Raw genomic sequence first — 17,905 nt, 5'->3', positions numbered from 1 at the left:
TTGCGCCCTCTTGTGATGACCTTTTGGTGGGATGACTTTGAATCGTCTTAGATTAACGTTCAAGAGAGGAATTTATATTAATGGCCATTTTGAGGTTCTGCAGTTTGTGGAGCTATTGAGCTGAACTGTTTTTGTTTTTTTTCCCTGAGAGTTTGTAACCAAGGGATGCTTCTACTGGATTTTTTTGCTGATTTGCTGCTGTATTGCAACTTATTTGGCAGTTAAAGATCCGTCCACTTGTTTTTTTTTTCCCCGTACCAAACTGCAAAGATCATCAGGTCTCTTCTGAAGCTGATTTGAAAAACTAATGTGCATATACTCCTATCACGATTGCCCACCAGAGGAAGAAGCAGAGAAGGCATAAAATATGTGATGTACAACATGTCATGTTTATTTTATGATCTCTTTTAAACAAAATATGTGATCCAATAACGGACTTGCTGATACCCGCCGATGCTCCCTCAGACAACAACAACCAGAGTCATTTTAGCCTATGATACTAGAAACAGAATAAACACAACTTCTGTGCACCGGGATCGTGCGACAGTACCTCACCTGTACAACTGCACGCTTCCAGTGGTCACATGACTAACAACATTGTCAATGTTGCTGTGAATGACCATGTAACTCGGGTTGGTCAATGTTAAATTAGCGCTGACTACAGCATCCCTTTCCGCTCTTTGGATTCTCTATGTCACCGTCCCATCATGACCATGTCAAGTTTGGTTATGGATTTCTAGTTTTTTTTTTAATTATTATTTTTTATTTTTTTTAATAGCTGTTCACATTTTTGTGAAAAAGAGAGAATGTGTACATCCACACATACTGGGATACGACCAAATGTGTATGTTTATACGTGTGTGTGTGAGTGTAATTGTGTGTCTAACGTTCTTGCGAGCGTCTGTGCCTCTGAGATAAGAATATGGCGTTATTGTTGCATAAAAAAGGCCTTTTAAAATCAGCCCTGTGGGAAAAGTGGACACCAGAGGCCTTGGACCCTGTGAAGCCATTAACGCTGTAAGAATAATATAACACGAGGATGAATAAAAGAGAACCGTAATAACATTATCTATATTCCTTTCATGAGCTCTCACTGGCTCGCTCTCTCTCTTGCACACACTAACTCCCACATGACTTTGGCTTGCTGCCATACCTATTGACACCCTCAATCTTGTTTGCCATGGCATTTACATGAAATCTGACATGAAAGCTTAACTGGAATTCTTTTTCTTTTTTTCCCTCAAGCATCTCTATATTGTAGGGATGTGTTCTCTAACCTCATAAGGACCCGTTATATTAAACATTAGCGAACAGAAAACAATTTTTTTTCTATCCCACCAGCTTTCAGGTGAGAGGCGGGGTTCATCCTGGACTGGTCACCAGTCCATCACAGGGCCAACACATAGAGACAGACAACCATTCACACTCACAGTCACACCTACGGTCAATTTAGAGTATCAATCAGCCTCGTCCCCTCTTGATGTCTTTGGACTGTGGGAGGAAGCTGGAGTACCAGAGAGAACCCACACAGGAACAGGGAGAACATGGAGACTCACACAGAAATACTCAGTACTTGAGCCAGAGCATCTTGCTGTGAGGCAACAGTGCTAACCACTGTACCACCGTGCCACTTGGTGACTCCCAAAGTCAGAAAATTGTATTCCTATATCGTTGGTTTGAAGCTAATGGGCATTTCAATCTTGTTAGTAGTCTGTCTCTTTTAAGCTTTAAGCTAAAAACATATGAGGCTATTATTTCTGACGTGTGAAGTCACTCAGAAGTCATGCAGGTTTAGGGAAAGGACATGTCTCTAGAAGTTCAAGTGAACTAACTGTGAGTGTTTTAATTGCAAATACTTTTTTGGTGAAGTCACACTTTAAAAGTGTACCTGAATCCTGAGAACATCAATCTCATCCTCTGTCCACGTTGGCTTCCATATCCTTTTATATTCACTGAAGTTAAGAATGTGTTATGAGGATGATGTGAAAAAAAGTGTAACCACAGTAATGAAACACGTAATGGGAATAATAAGAGCATTATGCTTGAGGGACAAACTCGTTTTGAAACTCAAGGTAGTTTTAAACAACTGGGTACTGAGGTTTGAGCGCTAATCAGCAAAATTCAACACTCAGATTTTGGATCGGTGCAGGCCAGCAGCATTGAATAAACAAGCTACAGAGATCCAAGATGAAGTAATCAAAACTGGCAGATCAGCTCAGTGAGTCAAGCTCAACAGCAGCTGTGTATTTGCATGCATTAACAAATTGTAGACCCCCTTCCAGACGGCTGAATGCTAGTTAGCTTAGCTGCAATGAACACTAGCACTGAGGCAGTGGAGCAAGCTGTCTCAAAAGTAATTAAATCCACTTTTCTGCAAAAGAGTCTTTAGCCGCATGAATAGAGCTCACGTTGTCTTCCAAACTTACTGTGATGAAACTGTTGAAAGTTACAAGATGTTGTTATTTTAGACACAGGAACATAAATGCAATCTCCCTCCTGAATGGGTGCAGTGGTTTGACGCGGCAGCTCAAAAGACCCATCATAATTTGGTCAGCAAAATTAAGGTACGAATAAAGAAAGACTGCTGCTACAAATCAGGGCTGACTTTGTAAGAGAGGCTGAGGAGGGTTACTTCTAGAAAAACCAAGACTCTGATCTGTTTAAACTTTAACACACAGAGTAGGGCTGTTGCGTTCAAAAAGAAATCAAGCTCGAAACAACCCATGATGCGTTCAAACGCATTCATGTTGTTTTATAAATGCGAGTGACGTTTACATGATGTCTGCATGCTTCGCGAATTTCTGTTTTCTGCCACAGACCGTTCTGGTTAAAAGTATATTTAATTTTTTGACACGTGTATTCTTGTGCCCCACTGCTAAGCTAAGCTAACTAGCAGTCAGCCATTCTATTATGGGGGTCGGGAACTCTGTACACCCCACAGAGGGGAGGGAAGGGTATCGATTAATTGTCCGGCTCTAAAGAGATGAAGAATGTACTTCTGAAACAGTTGATGCATTCCTTTAACAAATTTTTTTTTCCCAAGAGTTTAACAGCAAGTTATTGAGAATCATGAAATCTGAATTGTTCTTCTAAGGAGGAGGTTCTTCAAGGGTATCTAGTCTAGATTAATCTTAAAGAAAATTATTATAGAGAGAGAGAGACATAGATTTATAGAACTTGTATTTTTTTTTTGAATATTCATAAAAATTTAGAATTATAATTTGCACCAAATATCCTACACACACCTCACACTCTTCTTTTGGTAAACTTGTGTCTAGCTCTCTTTCTTTGGACTCTATCAGCAATATTGGCAGAAAATGTGATTCGGTTGGCTGAGCGAGAGAGAGAGACACTGGATGAGAGAGTGCATGTGTTTGGGCGACTCCTCCAACTGGCTGACTTGGACTTTTTGTTGAGTTGTTGACTGGGTTTCTGGCTGACCACCAAAATAACATCGGCTGATAGAGTGGTTCGCTCTCATCAGGCAGCAATGCTGGTTTAGCGACTGACTGGCGCATCGTCTAGTTTACTGAGTGAATGAACATTTGGCCAACCAACTCCTGGACTATTTAGCATGCTGCCTTGACTGTTTGTCTGTCTCTTAGATGGGCTGCAGTGTGTGTGTGTGTGTGTGTGTCTGCTAATCTTTGAGCTCAAAGGTTGTTATATGTGCCGAGATAATTCCCACTTCACTTATAAATCGGAACTGAATTATGTTAGCTTTTAATAACTGTCAGCTACACTCACAATTCATGATAAAGTGCTGGATATTTCACCATGTACTTGACCTGAATGCACAGTAGTATCTGAAGGTAATGATCGCACTTGAAATGATTAACACTTTTAGGTTGAGCAATTCCTTACTTCTCCATTATTTAAGGTAAAATATTAAGATCCTATGATGGTGCAGCCATGTCTGGATATTGGTGGCAAAATAACAACAATAATAATAATAATAATAATAATAATAATAATAATAATAATTTTGGAGTTTAGTCAGAAGTGATCATGCTGAGACAAATGTGACTACCGCATCCACATTTATCTAACAAAATAAGCCCATCCTATATCTATTTTTTTTCCAAAAAGAAATATGGTTTAATCTTTTTTTTCTCAACTGTAAAATCATTATTTGTCCTGTAAATTGGTTTTCTGTGCCGGCTGCATTCATTTGATTCAGGAAATGGATCAATAGCAGGCTTTTGTTGTGTTTTGTCTCTGTTTCTCAGTTGGTAAAAGTGTGAGTCAAAAATGCTGAGTCAAGAAACAAATAGTGCAAGTTAGGAAGGTTTTTAAAAGTCGACAATTGATTGGGCTGGTGTGTGTGTGTGTGTGTGTGTGTGTGTGTGTGTGTGTGTGTGTGTGTGTGTGTGTGTGTGTGTGTGTGTGTGTTTATATGTTCTTGTACATGCGACATAGTAAGGACTGGCATACTTTTTTAACCAACAGAATGAGGACGTTTTAGCCGGTCCTCGCAGCGTCAAAGGGCTGTTTGAATGTCAAGACTTGATTTTAGGGTCGGGGTAAGAATGAGGTTATGGTTAGTTTTGTTTTGTTTTTTAAGTCATTTTTTCCCGCTAATTTCAAATCAACATCCACTTGGATCGAGTTTGAACTGAAAAGATTTTGGTGGTCGAAGGTCAGAGTCACCATGTCAGGCTTTCACTCGTTTGAGGTGGGGTTTTTTTGACGCGTGCAGAAAAAAAAGAAGCGATAACACAAAAAATGGGAGATGGAAACGCATTCGCCCAAAAAGTTCTGAGTTCTCATTGAACTCGCACGACGGCTGTTTCCGCAGTCCGCAGAAGTTGAAAATAAGTAAAATTGAGAAAGATGGTGTGTGTGTGTGTGTGTGTGTGTGTGTGTCCTATATCCATACATCCATGCATACCTTTTTCTTTTTTTTTTTTTGCTCTCTGGCAGCTCTTTGTGAATTCATACAACCCCAGGGAGAATTTCCAGCATCCTTTGTGTTTGAGCTACTGAATATCAGGTCAGTGAGTGCCCCCCCCCCCCACACACACGCACACACACAGACACACACACACACACACTTATGTATCGTGCAGTATAATGGTGTAATGGTTGGCACCACTTCCTTAATTTAGTGAGAGTTTGGAATCCTGGCCCCTGTTGTTTGACTTCTAACTCACCGAAGACAAATAACATCATTATTTGCTGACTTCATGTTATGTAACCCTCCAAAGGATCCTCACCAGGGAGACATTGGTCTAAGTCATCAATTCTTTCGAAACTTTCGGTTTTATTTTTGTTACCCAACAGCTGTTTTAAAGCGCCAACGGTGGTCTGGTTTTAATTATGCTAACAGATATGTCAATTGCTTTTATCAGGAGAGAATTTGAGGTTTTGTTTTTTTTAACTTGATCTTACATTTAATTCCTGCCTCCTCCTCTCTGTCTTCCTTTTTTTTTTTTATAAAATCATAAATTAAACAATATCAGGTCACTCACTCAAAATGGGGGCAGCATGGCTCAGAAGGTCTAGTAATCTGAGGTTTTGATCCCTGGCTCCCCCCCAGAGACCGTGTCGTGGTTTATTTCTACCATCTTCTATCGCTCTACCGAACCCGGTGAAGACTTCGCGCTCTTTACAATTGTCTCATTTTCAATTACTCCTCACTCCTTGTAAAAACCTCCGATAACAATACTGTTGTTTATGACAGCAGCCCGAGCTTGCAAAAATCTGTAATCGTCAAATGATTTGTTGTCTTCTCGTAGAAGGTACCGCATTGTGAATGTTTATCAGTGTCCTGCAGCCCTGACACAATTTATTTAGACAACACAGCCCTGGGGATTTTTATTTCTTCCTCTTTTCTTGCTTCCAAAATATGTCTTATGCCCCGAGGCCTTCTCAGCATCAAGTCCAATGGCCTGCGAGCGTTTGAAGTTTTTGTTTACCTGAAAGTCATTTGGTGTTTATGAGTCGGCTGCTTGCTGCTCTTTATCTGAATGGAAGAGGCAGTGTGTATTTATTTGTATCTCTGTAGAATGAGTGTACTGGCCCTGCACTCATAACTGCTCACAGAGAAGCCAATTAAGCGTCGTTACGTGACTGTTGAATAGCAAGAAAATTACCTTTCTGAAAATATGTTTATTTTATGTATCTTTGGCTTTTTCCTATGCAGTAAGAGGTTATTGAGCTACCACCACCGAATGATATGCTGATTATTTCATAATTAATTGACGAGTGTATAAAATGTCAAGAAATTCCCATCACAGTTTCCCAGAATGCAAAGTGACATGTTTGAATTGCTTCTTTTTGTCCGTCCAACATTCCAAAATCCGCCAAAACAAAAAGAACAATTAAGAGGCTAAAACCAGCAAATAGTTCAATCGTTGCTTTTTGAAATAAAAAAAATGACTAAAACGCGACATAAAGCAATTGGTAATTGATTTCCTGTCGAACAAGCCATCGATTATTTGTTGTTGATGTAAAAGGAGCGAACAAAGCTCAACTTCTCTCGCCTTCCATTAACTTAAAATGTAAAAAGAAAAAACTGTGGGGAAAAAAAAACTCCCTTCCTGTTTTGTCTCCCTCTTCCTTTACAGCTGCATTAATTTCCCTTTTTAAAAACAAAAAATAAAATGCACACAAACAACTTTACGCCAAAACAAATTCAGGTGTGTTTCTATCTGACAGTGGCAGATATGTGTCTGATGCATCACCGATCTTTGGAGCAACAGGAAGACGAGCGTATCAAAGTCTAGTTCTTAAACTAATGTGTCCTCACTCCATGGTGTTCAAAATCAATTTAAAAGAAGTCTCATTTTCACACCTTAACTTGAGCTCTCTTTTTCACCGCAGTTTATTAAATAATTTAATTTTTCTGTCTTGACATATCTTTGTCCAGACTCCCTTTTTTTGTGTGTCTCTTCTGTTAAATCAGTTCTGTTTTTCACCCGTCTCTGTTTCTGCTGGCTTACCTCCATTGTCTGTCCTTATTTCTGCTTTCTACTTCCATAATGCCTTAAACACCCCAGAAAGAAATATAGCCAATCTCATCCTTTACTTCCCGCTTTTCACTGAGCAACTTAGTTGTCACGGTGACAGATTTCCTGGCAGTGTGTCAATTAGACTTGTCACATAACTGAGCTTGGCTCTTCTCTCCATGAGTTGTCAACCTCTCTGTGAGCTTTCTGTCATCAATCTCTCTCTCTCTCTCTCTCTCTCTCTCACTCTCTCTCTCTCTCCCTCACTCACTCACTCACTCACACACACACACGTACATGTATGATGCCAGCAGACATACAACTGTGATCCACTTGGCTTTTTTCTTCTTCTGTTCAACAAATGCTGTGCAATGCATCCTCATTAGCACATTGCCCTCCAACTCCAGCTGAACGCCACCAAAAGAAATGCACAGGCATTGTGACTACTTTTGAAAATAATTGTATATTACTAGCACATTGCTCTTGAGTAAAACTGGCTGCTACAGATTATTGTATTTTCTCTGTGTACCAGCTTCAGATTTATCCTTTTCGTATTCTTTTCATAATCCATAAACCAGAGTATTTAGCTGATGGTGGTTTCCCAGATGGTGGTTCGTCCTTTTGGAAAGTGAATAAACACAGAGAAACAAAAGGCAACGAAGGGTGTTCCAAGAAATGTGTCAAAAGAATCAGGAAGTCGGCTAAAACTTGTTGATTCATGTCGAAATAGTTCCCATAGCTGTTTACTATATTCTTGATTAGATCACACCATTGAATGAATTTATTGCTGAAATATCAAAACCAGCTGTTTCAGAGTATTACGGAATCAGACTGACTGACATAAACAACCCAACAATGTGATCGAATCCAGGTTAACTCCAACTGTATGGTGGGAATCAGACTGAAAATTGATAGTCCACACTTCCTGGAAACCTTCTGGTAACCATAGTAACTAGTAATCCACAACGCTATAAACAGTGGTAATTCCCTCAAGCAGAGTCTGCAGAAATTTGGACACGCGGAAAATGGGCAGTAAAAGCTCAAAATGTTGCCGGTAGAACCCTCACTCGCTTCGAGATTTGTCATTGGAACCCTCACAGACCTCACGAGTACACTCCTCTGAATCTGTGAGGGGGAAGATTGGGATTGGGACTATAGATGTCTGATGCAATGACAGGACAAGTTACAGACTGGTGAGTTCGAACAGTAAGTCTATGCGGCAAATGATGCATCATGAGTTTTAAAGCCCCCTAGTGGTTGTGAGGTCCTAAGCAACCGCATAATTGGCTCAGGGGAGAGTGGGCCAACAGAGAGAGGAGACTGAGATTGAACAGACATCTTCAGCTACAGAATAGGTTGATATCGTGTACAGTCCTTTATTGGTAACCACACACACACACACGCGCGCGCGCACACCTCCTCCCTCAACACAAAATCGCAGTACAAATGAAGTAAATGTACAAAAATACATCCAAACAAGCCTGGGGATTTGCTCAGACGTATTTTACTTGCTCGTTCTTTCTGTCTCCCATCTGACGGGCCCGCTTGTGTGAAGCAGTCCACAGAGAGCTGGGGTGAAAAGAGCCAGGCAAAGAGTTAAAAGACTGTGGGATTTCACCTAACGTCAGATGGAGACCCCAACCGGTCAGCAAGACCTGCTCGCACATGTCAAAACTGTCTTGTTAGCCAGTAACATGAGAGAGAGTGTGTCTGTGTTTGAAATGGCTGGTTTGACATCGTCCATCACACCTGTGTGTGTGTGTGTGTGTGTGTGTGTGTGTGTGTGTGTGTGTGCGTGTGTGTGTGTGTGTGCGTGTGTGTGTGTGCATGCAAAGGTGCGTGATAGTGTTGTTAATGGAGAGGAGCCCTCTTTCGATTATCAAGATTTACTTGACAAACCAAAGGATATTATCCAGAATTATAAAATGAGAATCTAAGGGAAATGCAACAACAAATTATTCTTCTTAACTTGTGATTATTTTATGTACTATTGTGTTAGAAGGAATAGGCTGCTTTCAAATTAAACATGCATCAATAACATTTAGTCTCTTGTATCGGTCTGTTCCAAAAAAAGCTTGATCATTTCATTTCCATCATGATCTCGATTTCTTTTCCTAATTAACATCCGCGTGCCCTCCTGCACCAAACTTGAACGCATGCGTTTGCATTAAGAAGTTATTCACACTGGGGCAGAGATTACCTTGATGACATGCTCTGTCTTGTTATTTTTTCTGACTTGAAGCTGCACCAGAACCACAGAAGACTTTCTGAAATTGATTTCACAGTCTCAGTGTTACTCCCCGTGATTAGCAGCTAATCCTGTATAAAATTGGTGCAATTCTCCTGTAAGACAAGTCAAGCAGAAATCCAAGAACACTCTCAAATAAAGCATCAGTTTTGCTCTCTGCTGACGTGGAGGATTTGACTGTGAAATACTGGACAGACAGTGTGTGTGCGTGCGTGTGTGTGTGTGTGTGTGTGTTTGTGTGTTGAAATGGAGTTTGTTTGCACCTGCAATCAACCTTTACAACATTCCCCTGGTCACCATATGATGGTAAAATAGTTGACATGAAATCCACACCGCTGTGTAGCACTTAACAATAGGGGAATGTTCCCTCCTCTGCAGCGTGTAAATAATAAATGAGCACAACGTGACCTAAAACAGCTGAATGGAGTGATCCACGTGAAGGAGAGTGTGCGGACTCTTGCCGAGATACTAGACTAAATCCACAGTCGATGTTTCCATTTACATATGGATGAACTGAGTGATTATTTCTCATCCTTCATCCAACTTGTAACATGCTTCTAGGGATGCTCGATTACACAGATGGGCTCCAAACCATCACTAAACAGATGTTGTAAAATTGTTTATAGTTGTAGTCGCTGAAATAGCCCACAAATACGAGAGGGCCATCTGGGCACATTCAGGGTTTCCAACACCATCCCCATCTTTTCATTTGTCATTTACTCTCATAGAATCGGTTATGGTGATTCCCCATGGTGTTTTTTTGTCACTGGCAATAAAGAAACCTGCTGTGGCACCATGGTTTCAGGGGGAGAAAAAAAAAAGGTGGAGTTAAAGGAGAATTCCAGTTTACTGCAAATTATTTCAACAGTTTTGGTCATAATGTCTGTCAATGACAGGGACATTGTAATAATGAGACCTTGATGATATCCAAATAGGACAAGAAACACAAGCAAGTCTGCAAATTGTGATCGATGTGCACATTTCTTATGGTTTAAGTAACAGAAGTTGAAAAACATTTCATCTTAAGTCAATGTCAGCTTGCTTGTTCCTCAGCAACCAAATTGTTCGTGTTCAAACTGTCCTCAAGCGATTTTAGTCTCTGCTCTAGACAGGTGAAAGTTCCAGCAGAGGCAAATAACAGGACCTTGAATTTTTATGTAAACTGTTTTATGTAAACCAAATGTAGAAATAAATCGTCCTTAGAAGACGCCCTAGGAGAGAGTAATGTATTCCCATTAAAACGGAACAAATAGGACTTCTCGTAAGGGCCAAAAGCACATTGTTCTTCCCACCAAAGTTTGGTGCCATGTCCGTGACACTCCCTTGGTGAAACGCCTCACTGCCAGGTGGAATGAAGGGATGGTGATTACCCATATATCTGTTGCCATCTGGGGTCTATGGTCCATGTGGTAGCCTGTGGCATGTTGTTATCTATGGTTGAAGGTTCATGTTGTAGTCTAAGCCTATTGTGGCCTATTGCCCATGTGACAGTCTAGGGCGAAAAAAGGACACAATATCATTGTAATCAGCGTTTCTTATGACTGGGAAAAGGGCTACAACTGCAATATCCTCCCCATTACCACTGCATTTATTTGGAGATGGAGTGTACAGTTTCTCTTATTTTACTCAAATTCATGAAACTGACACAAATACAATGCATATTTTTGCAAATTCATTCCATTCAGATGAAGATTTTAAAAATTGTGCAGTCTTTTTATTTTAGTTCAAGCATGTAACAGCCTCTGGACAGCGATTGCTACAGAAATACCCGAGTTCAAGTGAATGAGTCATTTGATCAACTCTAGTCGAATTCAATGAAAAGCCCCTCCAGAGGAACCAAAGGGGAAAGTTGGTATGTTCAACAAGCTTACTTGGTACGGGACATTACATTAAGTTCAAAATGATTCATTTTTCAATTTCACCCAACATTAATATCCATTTTTACCAACATGACCATGTATATCGAGCTTGTTCATTGTGCACTTCCTGCACAGATTGAGCCTTTCCACTCTGGTTGGCAGTTTAGAAATGAAATGTTTCAGCAATCATCTCAAGTTATTGAGATATTATATACTGTTATACAGTTATATGTCTGGAAGACGTTTCGCACCTTATTCATGCTGTTCCCATAGACTAGCCGCCAAGTCTGTCTAGTCTAGGCTAGTCGATGGGAACGACATAAACCGAGGAAGCCACTTGGATAAGGGGCAAAAACATAGACATAGAGACAATATCCAGTTCCTTGAGCTATCTATGACCTGGACAAATCAGAATATGCACAGACATTTTTCAGTAATCAGGCGGCACGTTGGTGCAGTGGTTAGCACTGTTGTCTCAGAGCAAGAAGGTTCCACGCTCGAGCACGGGATCTTTCTGTGTGGAGTCTGCATGTTCTCCCTGTTCCTGTGTGGGTTCTCTCTGGTACTCCGGCTTCCTCCCACAGTCCAAAGACATCAAGAGGGGACGAGGCTGATTGATACTCCAAATTGACCGTAGGTGTGACTGTGAGTGTGAATGGTTGTCTGTCTCTATGTGTTGGCCCTGCGATGGACTGGTGACTCGTCCAGGGTGAACCCTGCCTCATGCCTGAAGGTTGCTGGTATAGGCTCCACACACACACACACACACACACACACACACACACACACACACACACACACACACACCACGACCCTTAACAGGATACCTTTCATCTGCCATTCGTAAACTAAACCATTAATACATACATAGTATGGTTTTGGTTAGCTCAACCATAACCCTTTCCAGCTCTACAGTTTTCAAGTAATTTCCTAAACAAACATGAGCTTTTCTCCATTGAATAACCACTTCAGACAGTCATTTGAATTGCAAATACCTTTGAAATGCAAGCCGGGTTAACCTGTTTTGTTTGAGTCAGATGGGTGTTTGCATATAGAGAATATTCCCTTCCTTTGATGTCCCTCCTGTGAGAGAGACGACTGACCGCACAGAGAAGCCCGACTCATCGTCAGGCGGGTTTGTTGTGTGCTGGAGAGGAGGAAAAAGAGCAGTATAGCATCAGGTCTACCATATGGCTATCTGATCCTTCAGCTTGGTCCAATCTGCCAAACCTGTGGGAGTCTGGCTGTGTTCACTGCACGCTCCATTTCCAACGCCTCAGATATCACTCAGAGTCAGGGAGCTACAGCAAACCGTGTATCCGGAAAGATTTTAGGTCGTAACTTTTCACAGATGCTGTCGCTATCTTGTATTACTCTCCAACACGTCAAGATATATCACAAAGCAAACATGCGACTCGACAATAATCAATCAAGGTAACATATTCCCTCTCCACACAAACTTCAGCTCACACCACCTTACATTTCAGCTCTGCAAAAGCTAACATTGGCCTGCAAACAACTGATAATGTTTAATTGAATCCTTATAGCAAATGGTCCTCAATCACCACTGCTTATGAAGTGCCCAGGTGTTCATTACTGGCAGCTACAAATGATAACCTGTTTCAGGGAGAGATTAAGAGGAAAATAAAGATTGTCAGTGGTGTTCTGTCATGATTTGAGTTGCAATTAATTCCTCCTCCAGTCATAACTGGACCTGTTGTTATTAGGTTTAAGCCTAGTGAAAGAAAAGGTTTATACAGAGATGATAATTATAGAGAGAGAAGATCCAAATTGCTTATTTGCACACAGTCACGCACACACTTTAATCCATGTGGGAGTCAATTTTATCAAGCTGCACATGTCCAACAAAAACTGGCAAAACAAGGGGAGCTTTTGCATCCAACACACCTGCACTTGTTACTTTTTGTTGAAATTGCAACTCACTGAATCCATTGTGAGGGGGCTGGAGAGGGGGACTGTCACTGTGATTCGTCATTAGCTGTTATCTGCAAGACAAAACACCGGCTGTGTGTGATCTCAGATACTGAGACAGAGCGAGAGAAAAGGCGATAAAGATAGGGTTGGATAAAACCCCCAGAGGTCCCATCATATTGATGCTCTCACACAAGCCTGAATTTTAAAAATATGCACACGCATGCATGTGTACATACTCGCACATGCTAACCTAGACAGTGTAGACACGCGACATGATGAGGACTTGTGATAGAGAAACTTCAGGCTTTCTCCTGAGAGATTGAAATGGTGTGCAGAAACACCGCCTGTCACCAAATCGCTGATTTTCTGTTCATATCTCGTGGGCTGAAATGTTTCCAGTTTATACCTTTTGTCAGTGCAATAACTTTGCGATATAAGAACAAAAAAATATCAGTGCAACTCTTAGGTTTATAAAAATTTCATGTAGGGTTCAATATAAGTGGGATTATCTGAAGTGCAGGAATATGTTGGGTTTATTAGTCATCTCATTTAATCATTTGTCAGTGAAAAAATAGCAAAACGATGACAGCGTAACAGCCAATCACAGCAGAGTAAGTGTGCCGAAGCCTAGCTGACACGTCTGTGACATGTCGTGTCAGTTGGTTTTTGCTTGACCTGCTACAGTGGCTCCTTCTGTACTACGGGCAGGAGATTTTAAGGATACTCAGCGGTCTCCTGCTAAACTTGAGGCCTGTCTAAAAGACATAAAACCATGGATGACCCACAATTTTCTATAACAAAATTCTGACAAAACTGAAGTTATTGTGCTGGGCCCAAAACACCTCAGAAACACCTGATCTAATGAGATGGTACCCTGGATGGCATCACCCTGGCATCCAGCACTATGGTAAGGAATCTGAGAGTTCTCTTTGATCAGGATCTGTCCTTAAACTCCTACGTAAAGCAAATCTCTTCAACCGCCTTCTTTCATTTATGTAACATCACTAAGATCAGACACATCCTGTCTAAAAAAAGATGCAGAAGAACTTGTCCATGCTTTTGTCACTTCAAGGCTGGATTACTGCAATTCCCTCCTATCAGGCTGCACCAATAAATTCTGAAAGACTATTGACAAGAACTCTTGGAAGAGACCATATCCCTCCTGCACTGGCTTCCCTGCATTGGCTCCCTAAACAAAGAAAGCCTTCAACACATAGGCACCTTCATATCTGACAGAGCTCAGTCCTCTACTCTCCAGCTAGAACCCTTCGCTCTCAGGATTCAGGGTTACTTGGGGTTCCTAGAGTCTCTAACAGTAGAATGGGAGCCAGAACCTTCAGCTATCAGGTTCCCCTCCTGTGGAACCGTCTCCCAGGTTTGGTCCGGGATGCAGACCCCCTCTCTACCTTTAAGATCAGACTTAAGACCTTCCTTTCTGATAAAGCTTATAGTTAGGACTGGGTTAGGCTGGCCCTTGGATATGCTGCTGTAGGCTAAGACTGCTAACATTCTAACAATCAATGCGCTGTATTTCGTGTTGCATTATCGCGGTAGCATACTCTTAGTGCTCGTGCTGGCGTGTCAGCCAATGACATCCCCTGTCCAATTCATGTCAGAAGCTGAACATTTAAAATTTGACAAGTTCTCATTAAAGCTGAGATATCAAGAAATGACAAATGAGCCAGGAAAGCCAAGAAAAAAGACGCCGCTGTCACTTAGCTTTAAGAAAACTATATTTATCTGCCAGACGTCCAATAATGACCAGCATGGAGGTAATTAATGGATGTATAGTTGAACTGCCTTGTTCACTAATCACGTCTGCTCTCGTCTTGGAACAGTGGCAGCGAGAGGATTCGAAATTTTACCAGATGAAAGAGAAAGGTGAGTTGTGATCCACACAAATTCATTCAAAAGATTTTTCAAGATTTGGGGACAAAACATTCTGGTCCAAGACAGGAAAGTTGTCTATTGGCTTATTGTTCCCTCTTCCTTTTCCAAAATGCTTTTTCTAAAATATAACTCCGCAGTATTTCAGTTATACTCCCAGAGGACAGAGGTCGTTCAGCCACCTGAAACTTATACAAAGTTGTTGTTGTCCCCCCCCCAGATCAATTCAGATTTAGGAAATTCAAAACAAGTTTGTGATGCTGTCAATCGAAACTGAATTGGATTCATCATTGGACGTCAAGCGTTTAATTTTGCGAGCAACATGGCCCCGGTGATTGGCTTTCATCCTATCGAGTCATTAGCAGTCGAAAGAAAAAGTTAGGAAGCTAAAAACAATTTAACTTCATTGATCTTTAAAAAGATCTACTTAGATAAAATGACATCCCATTAAGATCGGAATATCTAACTGACAGGTTAAACAATTGCCCTTCTCTAATCTGGATATTATGTTAAGGTACGTGTGTGTATTACTCATTTGTGATGTCCTCAAGTTACTCCTGGACAGTATGATATATTTACACTGACAGGTGGATGAACCGGGGAATACTGTAAGTTTACTGAGGATATTTTAAGCAGCGGTACTTGTGCTTATTTTCTAACATGTATCTATGATTTCGAACCTCTTAACCCACCTCGTGGTGAAAAGTATTATTATATATAATAAAATATTCAGTATGTGTCTGACGACGTTTCAAGTGTGTTTAGAGCTAGTGGAGGATTACTGACTAAAAGTTATGATACTAATTCATTTAAATTTGTCCACGAAACTGTATTTTGCATGTGGTTGCTAGAAAATTACACTAATGACAAATGGCCTTCTTCCACATGCCGATGCTCATTGACTGGAGGCTAAATATTGTGTAATTAACACTAGACTACCATAGCGGTTTGGAGGTTTTCTACGTTTCGGGGGCCCAATATTCTATTCTTATTAGCTCTGTAATTTCTAGCGACAGCCCTGTCTGGGATAGATGCAGAGCAGCAGACTTGTGCCATGGCTACTGCTGTAATTTACGAGTCCATGGCCCATTGATTCCACAGGGACAGGTAGACACAGCAGGGCGAATACATCATGTTTAACCAGGCATGAGGAAAATGAAGAGGGAGGAAAACTTCCCCCTCAGGCTAACTCCCATCCGCTGCTTTAGCTACTACATCAAGGCAGGTATGCAAAAACCAGTTAAGGTCTTTAACAAGAAGCCTTTTTTTTTTTTTAGAGCAAAAGGCCATTTTTGGTGGTTCTAATGTACTCAGGTGGTTTGGGTTTAATCGGATCATACTGACTGTTTCACGTTTTTATTCCTTATTTATTCAGCCATAGCAAACCAACCACTGCCATTTTTCTGGTAACTTCATTAGAAATGACTTGCAGGACAGCTGATTGTTTTTAAGTGCGTAGATTCGAGCGCCTACCCGGTCAGTTTCGGCCTCTCACGACGATCATCCATCAGGGAACTTCCTTTGGTTCGCCGGGACTCCTCTTGTGCCTCCTTCCTCTTGATATACAGGCTCTTTTACCAGATTAACTCTGATAGATTTGCACAAATTACCAATGTAGCGGACAGCCTGGGTGACATTACAATTAGCAACCTTGACATCAACTGACAAACTATGCTGTGCGTCTCTAAAGCCTTGATGGTGGCTGTTTTGTTTGGTCATCAGTTAGTGACAGATGTTAAAAAGAAGTTTTAATTTATTCACAAAAAAATGGATTCATCTGTAGGCGATTTAAGCAATGTGATTTTTTTCCCCCAAAGTAGTATTAGACTTAATCCTCGGGGTCACCTGAGGGTTAACCTGTTCCGTCCAGCTGCTCTGCAGGCACTCGAAAACCCTTCAACTTTCTTGACACGAGTTTTCAGAATTTTAAACAGGGGTCATTTTTATCTCCGTGATTGCAATCGTCATAAGATTAACATCGGAAACACTGAAAGTTAAGCGATGTCCGTGATGGATGTCTCTGTTGGTTTTAAAATTCTAAATGAGCAAATCTGTTACATGGAATTATCTCCAAGTCAAATCAGGACCTGTGAATAGAAGCCCAGTGACCTGACCTGGGATGATCACTTCCTTTTCGGTTGGGGCTGTCAGAGGCTAAAACGTTTTGGCAGTTTTTTTTACCAGCAGCATAGCCCCTGATCATTTTCTCTCACAGTCTATGATCACACCAATCTCTACCAAACGTGCGACTTGGTTAAAGTGTCGGTATTTGGTGTTCACCGCTTGCTAGTTTTGCCTTTATGTCATCCATTTAGAGAGTTCCCAGCAGCTCGTTGTGCACTGATTTAAGATGTTTTAAAAAAAAAACAAAAACACGCATGCGATCATTTTTACGTTCGTCAATAAAACGGAACGCATACATTGTGTTCATCTGCTGCCTGCCCACATTTAGCTTTTTTTTTTTTTTTTTACCCGTGCCCTGATCTGCAAATATATGTACATTGATTTAAAAATTTTTTTTTTTAAACCCATTACCCATTCCAGATAATAATAAATGTTTGGCCCAAATGTGGCCCACATCAGAACCAGAAGTGTGAAATGGGGTCCAAACAAGGCCCAAACCTCTGGTCTGAGAACTTGCTTCATTCATTAGGTTTGTGTGTGTGTGTGTGTGTGTGTGTGTGTGTGTGTGCGTGCGTGCGTGTGTGTGTATATTTGTTCCTTACGTTGATGTTGAAGGAAATGACCATGAAACGCATCAAATCTGCACCGTCATAAAAGTAAACTAAAAATTGTGGTTGGTAAATCTCATGTCAAGGGGTTAATACTTGCATGCCTTCCCTTGCTGATTCTTTGATTAGTTTCCTTTTAGCAGTGACTCATCCCCCATCCTATTTGTCTAGCTCAGCCTCTTGTTGCTAGCCTTAACACACACACACACACACACACACACACACACACACACACACACACACACGCACGCACAGTTTGTCACGAGTCATTACTCTTCTGTCTGCCTCTGATTA

The 17,905-nt window shown here is 41.0% G+C and overlaps 1 long non-coding RNA gene across 1 annotated transcript in view; it reads left to right on the top strand.

Annotated features, from left to right (window-relative positions):
• LOC147262913 (uncharacterized) overlaps window positions 1–17,905 on the top strand; it is a 93,551-nt gene that overhangs the window by 27,446 nt on the left and 48,200 nt on the right. The window contains exon 2 of the long non-coding RNA XR_015112594.1: window positions 4,924–4,993. This is a non-coding gene — a long non-coding RNA (uncharacterized LOC147262913). The remainder of the gene's footprint in view (window positions 1–4,923; window positions 4,994–17,905) is intronic.

Source organism: Aulostomus chinensis, chromosome 4 (assembly GCF_037954235.1).
Source record: "Aulostomus chinensis isolate RoL2024-O1b breed Wild chromosome 4, RoL_Achi_v1.0, whole genome shotgun sequence".
NCBI classification, from domain to species: Eukaryota; Metazoa; Chordata; class Actinopteri; order Syngnathiformes; family Aulostomidae; genus Aulostomus; species Aulostomus chinensis.
The sequence above is the reverse complement of the archived record's forward strand: the minus strand, read 5'-3'. Positions and strand labels throughout refer to the sequence as shown.